Source organism: Glycine max, chromosome 9, assembly GCF_000004515.6.
Source record: "Glycine max cultivar Williams 82 chromosome 9, Glycine_max_v4.0, whole genome shotgun sequence".
Classification (NCBI taxonomy): domain Eukaryota; kingdom Viridiplantae; phylum Streptophyta; class Magnoliopsida; order Fabales; family Fabaceae; genus Glycine; species Glycine max.
In genome coordinates, this window is record NC_038245.2 from 21,972,303 (window position 1) to 21,980,638 (window position 8,336).

Below are 8,336 nucleotides of genomic sequence, written 5' to 3' on the forward strand. Positions count from 1 at the left end.
GTCTCTCGCACCTTTCGTCAACCAGGGGGAAACGAGCCGGTTGACGCCCGGAGACTAACATCGTCTTCAGCACCTTTTGTCATCTTGACCCGTGAAGTCAGGTGACATGCGGGGTTACCTTATGGTTACCCGTACCTTTCGTCAAGCAAGCGCAAACGAGCCCGTTGACGCGTGGAGACTAACATTGTCTTCTGCACCTTATGTCATCCTAACCCGTGAATTCAAGTGACATGCGGTGTTACCTAATGGTTACCCCCACCTTTGGTCAACCAGTGGCAAACAAGCCCGTTGACGCACAGAGACTAGGATCGTCTGCTGCACCTTTTGTCGTCCTGACCCGTGAAGTCAGGTGACATGCGGGATTACCTTATGGTTACCCGCACCTTTTGCAACCAGGGGCAAACGATTCCATTGACGTGCGGAGACTAACATCGTCCTCTGCACCTTTTGTCGTCCTGACCCGTGAAGTCAAGTGACAGGCGGGGTTACCTTATGGTTACCCGCAACTTTCGTCAACTAGGGGCAAATGAGCCCATTGACGCACAGAGACTAACATTATCTTCTGCACGTTTTGTCATCCTTTCCCATTCAGTCAGCTGACATGCGGGGTTACCTTATGATTATCTGCACCTTTCGTCAACTAGGGGCAAACGAGCCCGTTTATGCCCGGAGACTAAAATCGTCTTCTGCACCTTTTGTCGTCCTGACCCGTGAAGTCAGATGACATGCGGGGTTACCTTATGGTTACCCGCTCCTTTCGTCAACCAGGGGCAAAAGAGCCCATTAACGCCCGGACACTAAAATCATCTTCTACACGTTTTATCGTCCCTACCCGTGAAGTTAGGTGACATGTGGGGTTACCTTATGGTTATCCACACCTTTGGTCAACCAGGGGCAAACGAGCCTGTTGACGCGCGGGGACTAACATCGTCTTCGGCACCTTTTGTCGTCCTGCCCCGTGAAGTCAATTGATATGCGGGGTTACCTTATGGTTACCCGCACCTTTGCTCAACAAGGGGCAAACGAGCCCGTTGGCGCGCGGAGATTAACATCGTCCTCGGCACCTTTTTCCGTCTTGACCCGTGAGGTAAAGTGACATGCGGGGTTACCTTATGGTTACCCGCACCTTTCGTCAACCAGGGGCAAACGACCCCGTTGACGCGCGGAGACTAACATTGTCTGCTGCACCTTTTGTCGTCCTGACCCGTCAAGTCAAGTGATATGCGGGGTTACCATATGGTTACCCGCACCTTTGGTCAACAAGGGGCAAACGAGCCCGTTGGCGCGCGGAGACTAACATCATCATCTGCACCTTTTGTCGTCCTGACCCGTGAAGTCAGATTACATGCAGGGTTACCTTATGGTTACCCGTACCTTTCGTCAACCAGGGGTAAACGAGCCCGTTGAAAGCTGAGACTAATATCGTCTTCTACACCTTTTGACATCCTGATCCGTGAAGTCAGCTGACATGCGGGGTTACGTTATGGTTACCCGCACCTTTTGTCAACCAGGGGCAAACGAGCTCGATGACGCAAGGAGAGTAACATCGTCTTCTGTACCTTTTGTTGTCCTGACTCATGAAGTCAGGTGACATGCGGGGTTACCTTATGGTTACCCACACCATTCGTCAACCATGGGCAAACGAGCCCATAGATGCGCGGAGACTAACATCATCTTCTGTACCTTTTGTCGTCCTGACCCGTGAAGTCAGGTCACATGCGGGGTTACCTTATGGTTACCAGCACCTTTGGTCAACTAGGAGCAAACGAGCCCGTTTGCGCGCGGAGACTAACATCATCTTCTGCACCTTTTGTCGTCCTGACCCGTGAAGTCAGGTGACATGCGGGGATACCTTATGGTTACCCGCACCTTTGGTCAACCAGTGGCAAACAAGCCCGTTGACGCAAGGAGACTAACATCGTCTGCTGCACCTTTTGTCGTCCTGACCCGTGAAGTCAGGTGACATGCGGGGTTACGTTATGGTTACCCGCACCTTTCGTCAACCAGGGGCAAACGAGCCCGTTGACGCGCGGAGACAAACATCGTCTTCTGCACCTTTTGTCGTCCTGACCCGTGAAGTCAATTGACATGCGGGGTTACCCAATGGTTACCTGCACCATTCGTCAACCAGGGGCAAACGAGACCATTGAGGCGCGGAGACTGACATCGTCTTCTGCACCTTTTGTCGTCCTGACCCGTGAAGTCAGATGACATGCGGGGTTACCTTATGGTTACCCGCACCTTTGGTCAACTTGGAGCAAACGAGCCCGTTGGCGCGCGGAGAGTAACATCATCTTCTGCACCTTTTTTCGTCTTGACCCGTGAAGTCAGGTGACATGCGGGGTTACCTTATAGTTACCCGCAACTTTGGTCAACCAGTGGCAAACAAGCCCGTTGACGCACGGAGACTAACATCGTCTGCTGCACCTTTTGTCGTCCTAACCCATGAAGTCAGGTGACATGCGGGGTTACCTTATGGTTACCCGCACCTTTGGTCAACTTGGAGCAAACGAGCCCGTTGGCGCGCGGAGACTAACATCATCTTCTGCACCTTTTGTCGTCTTGACCCGTGAAGTCAGGTGACATGCGGGGTTACCTTATAGTTACCCGCAACTTTGGTCAACCAGTGGCAAACAAGCCCGTTGACGCACGGAGACTAACATCGTCTGCTGCACCTTTTGTCGTCCTAACCCATGAAGTCAGGTGACATGCGGGGTTACCTTATGGTTACCCGCACCTTTCGTCAACCAGTGGCAGACGAGCCCATTGACGCTCGGAGACTAACATCATCTTCTGCCCGTTTTGTGGTCCTGACCTGTAAAGTCAGCTGACATGCGGGGTTACCTTATGGTTACCCGCACCTTTCGTCATCTAGGGGCAAACGAGCTCGTTGACGCCCGGAGACTAACATCGTCCTCTACACCTTTTGTCGTCCTGACCCGTGAAGTCAAGTGACATTCGGGGCAACCCTACGGTTACCCGCACCTTTCGTCAACCAGGGGCAAACGCGTCCGTTGACGCGTGTCGACAAACATGTTCTTCTACACCTTTTGTCGTCATGACCCGTGAAGTCAAGTGATATGCGGGGTTACCTTATCGTTACCCACACCGTTCGTCAACCATGGGCAAACAAGCCCATTGACGCACAGAGACTAACATCGTCTTCTGCACCTTTTGTCGTCCTAACACGTGAAGTCAGGTGACATGCGTGGTTACGTTATGGTTAGCCGCACCTTTCGTCAACCAGGGGGAAACGAGCCCGTTGACGCGCGGAGACTAACATCGTCCTCTCCACCTTTTGTCGTCCTGACCCGTGAAGTCAGGTGACATGCGGGGTTACCTTATGGTTACCTGCACCTTTGGTCAACCAGGGGCAAAGCAGCCCGTTGGCGCCCGGAGATTTACATCGTCCTCTGCACCTATTGTTGTCTTGACCCGTGAAGTCAAGTGACATGCGGGGTTACCTTATGCTTACCCGTACCTTTCGTCAACCTGGGGCAAACGAGCCAGTTGACGCACAGAGACTAACATCGTCTTCTGCACCATTTGTCGTCCTGACCCGTGAAGTCAAGTGACATTCGCGGTTACCCTATGGTTACCCGCACCTTTCGTCAACCAGGGGCAAACGCGTCCATTGACGCGTGTAGACAAACATGTTCTTCTACACCTTTTGTCGTCATGACCCGAGAAGTCAGGTGACATGCAGGGTTACTTTATGGTTACTCGCACCTTTCATCAACCAGGGTCAAACGAGCCCGTTGACACAAGGAGACTAACATCGTCTTATGCACCTTTTGTCGTCCTGACCCGTGAAGTCAGGTGACATGGGGGGTTACCTTATGGTTACCCGCACCTTTCGTCAACCTAGGGCAAACGAGCCCGTTGACGCGCGGAGACTAACATCGTCTTCTGCACCTTTTGTCGTCCTGACCCGTGAAGTCAATTGACATGCGGGGTTACCCAATGGTTACCTGCACCATTCGTCAACCAGGGGCAAACGAGACCATTGAGGCGCGGAGACTGACATCGTCTTCTGCACCTTTTGTCGTCCTGACCCGTGAAGTCAGGTGACATGCGGGGTTACTTTATGGTTTCTCGCACCTTTCATCAACCAGGGGCAAACAAGCCGGTTGACGCGCGGAGACTAACATCGTCTTCTGCACCTTTTTTCATCTTGACCCGTGAAGTCAGGTGACATGCGGGGTTACCTTATGGTTACCCGTACCTTTCGTCAACCAAGCGCAAACGAGCCCGTTGACGCGTGGAGACTAACATTGTCTTCTGCATCTTTTGTCGTCCTGACCCGTGAAGTCAGGTGACATGCGGTGTTACCTAATGGTTACCCGCACCTTTGGTCAACCAGTGGCAAACAAGCCCGTTGACGCACGGAGACTAACATCGTCTGCTGCACCTTTTGTCATCCTGACCCGTGAAGTCAGGTGACATGCGAGATTACCTTATGGTTACCCGCACCTTTCGTCAACCATGGGCAAACGATTCCATTGACGTGCGGAGACTAACATCGTCCTCTGCACCTTTTGTCGTCCTGACCCGTGAAGTCAAGTGACAGGCGGGGTTACCTTATTGTTACCCGCAACTTTCGTCAACTAGGGGCAAATGAGCCCATTGACGCACAAACACTAATATCATCTTCTGCACGTTTTGTCGTCCTGACCCGTTCAATCAGGTGACATGCGGTTTTACCTTATGGTTATCTACACCTTTCGTAAACTAGGGGCAAACGAGCCCGTTTACGCCCGGAGACTAAAATCGTCTTCTGCATCTTTTGTCGTCCTGACCCGTGAAGTCAGATGACATGCGGGGTTACCTTATGGTTACCCGCACCTTTCGTCAACCAGGGGCAAATGAGCCCATTAACGCCTGGAGATTAAATCATCTTCTGCACGTTTTATCGTCCCTACTCGTGAAGTCAGGTGACATGCGGGGTTACCTTATGGTTATCCACACCTTTGGTCAACCAGGGGCAAACGAGCCTGTTGACGCGCGGAGACTAACATCATCTTCTGAACCTTTTTGTCGTCCTGACCCGTGAAGTCAGGTGACATGCATGGTTACCTTATGGTTACCCGCACATTTCGTCAACCAGGGGCAAACGAGCCTGTTGACGCGCGGGGACTAACATCGTCTTCTGCACCTTTTGTCGTCCTGCCCCGTGAAGTCAAATGATATGCAGGGTTACCTTATGGTTACCTGCAGCTTTGGTCAACCAGGGGCAAACGAGCCCGTTGGCGCGCGGAGACTAACATCATCTTCTGCACCTTTTGTCGTCCTGACCCGTGAAGTCCGGTGACATGCAGGGTTACATTATGGTTACCTGCACCTTTGGTCAACCAGGGGCAGACGTGCCCGTTGGCGCGCGGAGACTAACATCATCTTCTGCACCTTTTGTCGTCCTGACCCGTGAAGTCAGGTGACACGCGGGGTTACCTTATAGTTACCCGCACCTTTGGTCAACCAGTGGCAAACGAGCCCGATGACGCAAGGAGAGTAACATCGTCTTCTGCACCTTTTGTCGTCCTGACTCGTGAAGTCAGGTGACATGCGGGGTTACCTAATGGTTACCCGCACCTTTCGTCAACCAGGGGCAAACGAGCCCATAAATACGCGGAGACTAACATCATCTTCTGTACCTTTTGTCGTCCTGACCCGTGAAGTCAGGTGACATGCGGGGTTACCTTATGGTTACCCGCACCTTTCGTCAACCAGGGGCAAACGACCCCGTTGACACGCTAAGCCAATCATCGTCTTCTACACCTTTTGACATCCTGACCCGTGAAGTCAGGTGACATTCGGGGTTACCTTAGGGTTACCCGCACCTTTGGTCAACTAGGAGCGAACGAGCCCGTTGGCGCGCGGAGACTAACATCATCTTCTGCACCTTTTGTCGTCCTGACCCGTGAAGTCAGGTGACACGCGGGGTTACCTTATAGTTACCCGCACCTTTGGTCAACCAGTGGCAAACAAGCCCGTTGACGCACGGAGACTAACATCGTCTGCTGCACCTTTTGTCGTCGTCACCCGTGAAGTCAGGTGACATGTGGGATTACCTTATGGTTACCCGCACCTTTCGTCAACCAGGGGAAAACGAGCCCATTGATGCATAGAGACTAACATCGTCTTCTGCACATTTTGTCGTCCTAACCCGTGAAGTCAGGTGACATGCGGGGTTACCTTATGGTTAGCCGCACCTTTCGTCAACCAGGGGGAAACGAGCCCGTTGACAAGCGAAGACTAACATCGTCCTCTGCACCTTTTGTCGTCCTAACCCGTGAAGTCTGGTGACATGCGGGGTTACCTTATGGTTATCCACAACTTTGGTCAACCAGGGGCAAACGAGCCCGTTGACGCGTGGAAACTAACATTGTCTTCTAAACCTTTTGTCGTCCTGACCCGTGAAGTCAGTTGACATGCGGGGTTACCTTATGGTTACCCGCACCTTTCGTCAACCAGGGGCAAATGATCCCATTAATGCCCGGAGACTAAAATCATCTTCTGCACGTTTTATCGTCCGTACCCGTGAAGTCAGGTGACATGCGGGGTTACCTTATGGTTATCCACAACTTTCGTCAACCAGGGGCAAACGAGCCTGTTGACGAGCGGGGACTAACATCGTCTTCTGCACCTTTTGTCGACCTGACCCGTGAAGTCAGGTGACATGCAGGGTTACCTTATGGTTACCCGCACCTTTCGTCAACCAGGGGCAGACGCGCCCATTGACACGCTGAGACTAATATCTTCTTCTACACCTTTTGACATCCTGACCCGTGAAGTCAGGTGACATGCAGGGTTTCGTTATGGTTACCCGCACCTTTTGTCAACCAGGGGCAAACGAGCCCGATGACGCAAGGAGAGTAACATCGTCTTCTGCACCTTTTGTCGACCTGACCCGTGAAGTCAGGTGACATGCAGGGTTACCTTATGGTTACCCGCACCTTTCGTCAACCAGGGGCAGACGCGCCCATTGACACGCTGAGACTAATATCATCTTCTACACCTTTTGACATCCTGACCCGTGAAGTCAGGTGACATGCAGGGTTTCGTTATGGTTACCCGCACCTTTTGTCAACCAGGGGCAAACGAGCCCGATGACGCAAGGAGAGTAACATCGTCTTCTGTACCTTTTGTCGTCCTGACTCGTGAAGTCAGGTGACATGCGGGGTTACCTTATGGTTACCCGCACCTTTCGTCAACCAGGGGCAAACGAGCCCATTGATGCACAGAGACTAACATCGTCTTCTGCACCTTTTGTCGTCCTAACCCGTGAAGTCAGGTGACATGCGAGGTTACCTTATGGTTAGCCGCACCTTTCGTCAACCAGGGGGAAACGAGCCTGTTGACGCGCAGAGACTAACATCGTCCTCTGCACCTTTTGTCGTCCTGACCAGTGAAGTCAAGTAACATGCGGGGTTACCTTCTGGTTACCCACACCATTCGTCAACCATGGGCAAACGAGCCCATAGACGCAAGGAGAGTTACATCGTCTTCTGCACCTTTTGTCGACCTGACCCGTGAAGTCAGATGACATGCGGGGTTACCTTATGGTTACTCGCACCTTTCGTCAACCAGGGGCAAATGAGCCCATTAACGCCCGGAGACTGAAATCATATTCTGCACGTTTTATCGTCCCTACCCGTGAAGTCAGGTGACATGCGGGGTTACCTTATGGTTACCCGCACCTTTCGTCAACCAAGGGCAAACGACCCCGTTGACACGCTGAGACTAATATCGTCTTCTACACCTTTTGACATCCTGACCCGTGAAGTCAGGTGACATGCGGGGTTACCTTATGGTTACCCGCACCTTTTGTCAACCAGGGGCAAACGAGCCCGTTGACGCAAGGAGAGCAACATCGTCTTCTGCCCCTTTTGTCGTCCTGACTCGTGAAGTAAGGTGACATGCGGGGTTACCTTATGGTTACCCACACCATTCGTCAACCATGGGCAAACGAGCCCATAGACGCAAGGAGAGTTACATCGTCCTCTGCACCTTTTGTCGTCCTGAACAGTGAAGTCAAGTGACATGCGGGGTTACCATATGGTTACCCGTACCTTTCGTCAACAAGGGGCAAACGAGCCCGTTGACGCGTGGAGACTAACATCGTCTTCTGCACCTTTTGTCGTCCTGCCCCGTGAAGTCAAATGATATGCGGGGTTACCTTATGGTTACCCGCACCTTTGGTCAACCAGGGGCAAACGAGCCCGTTGGCGCGCGGAGATTAACATCGTCCTCGGCACCTTTTTCCGTCTTGACCCGTGAGGTAAAGTGACATGCGGGGTTACCTTATTTACACAGCTGGTGTTTTCAACCAGGGGCAA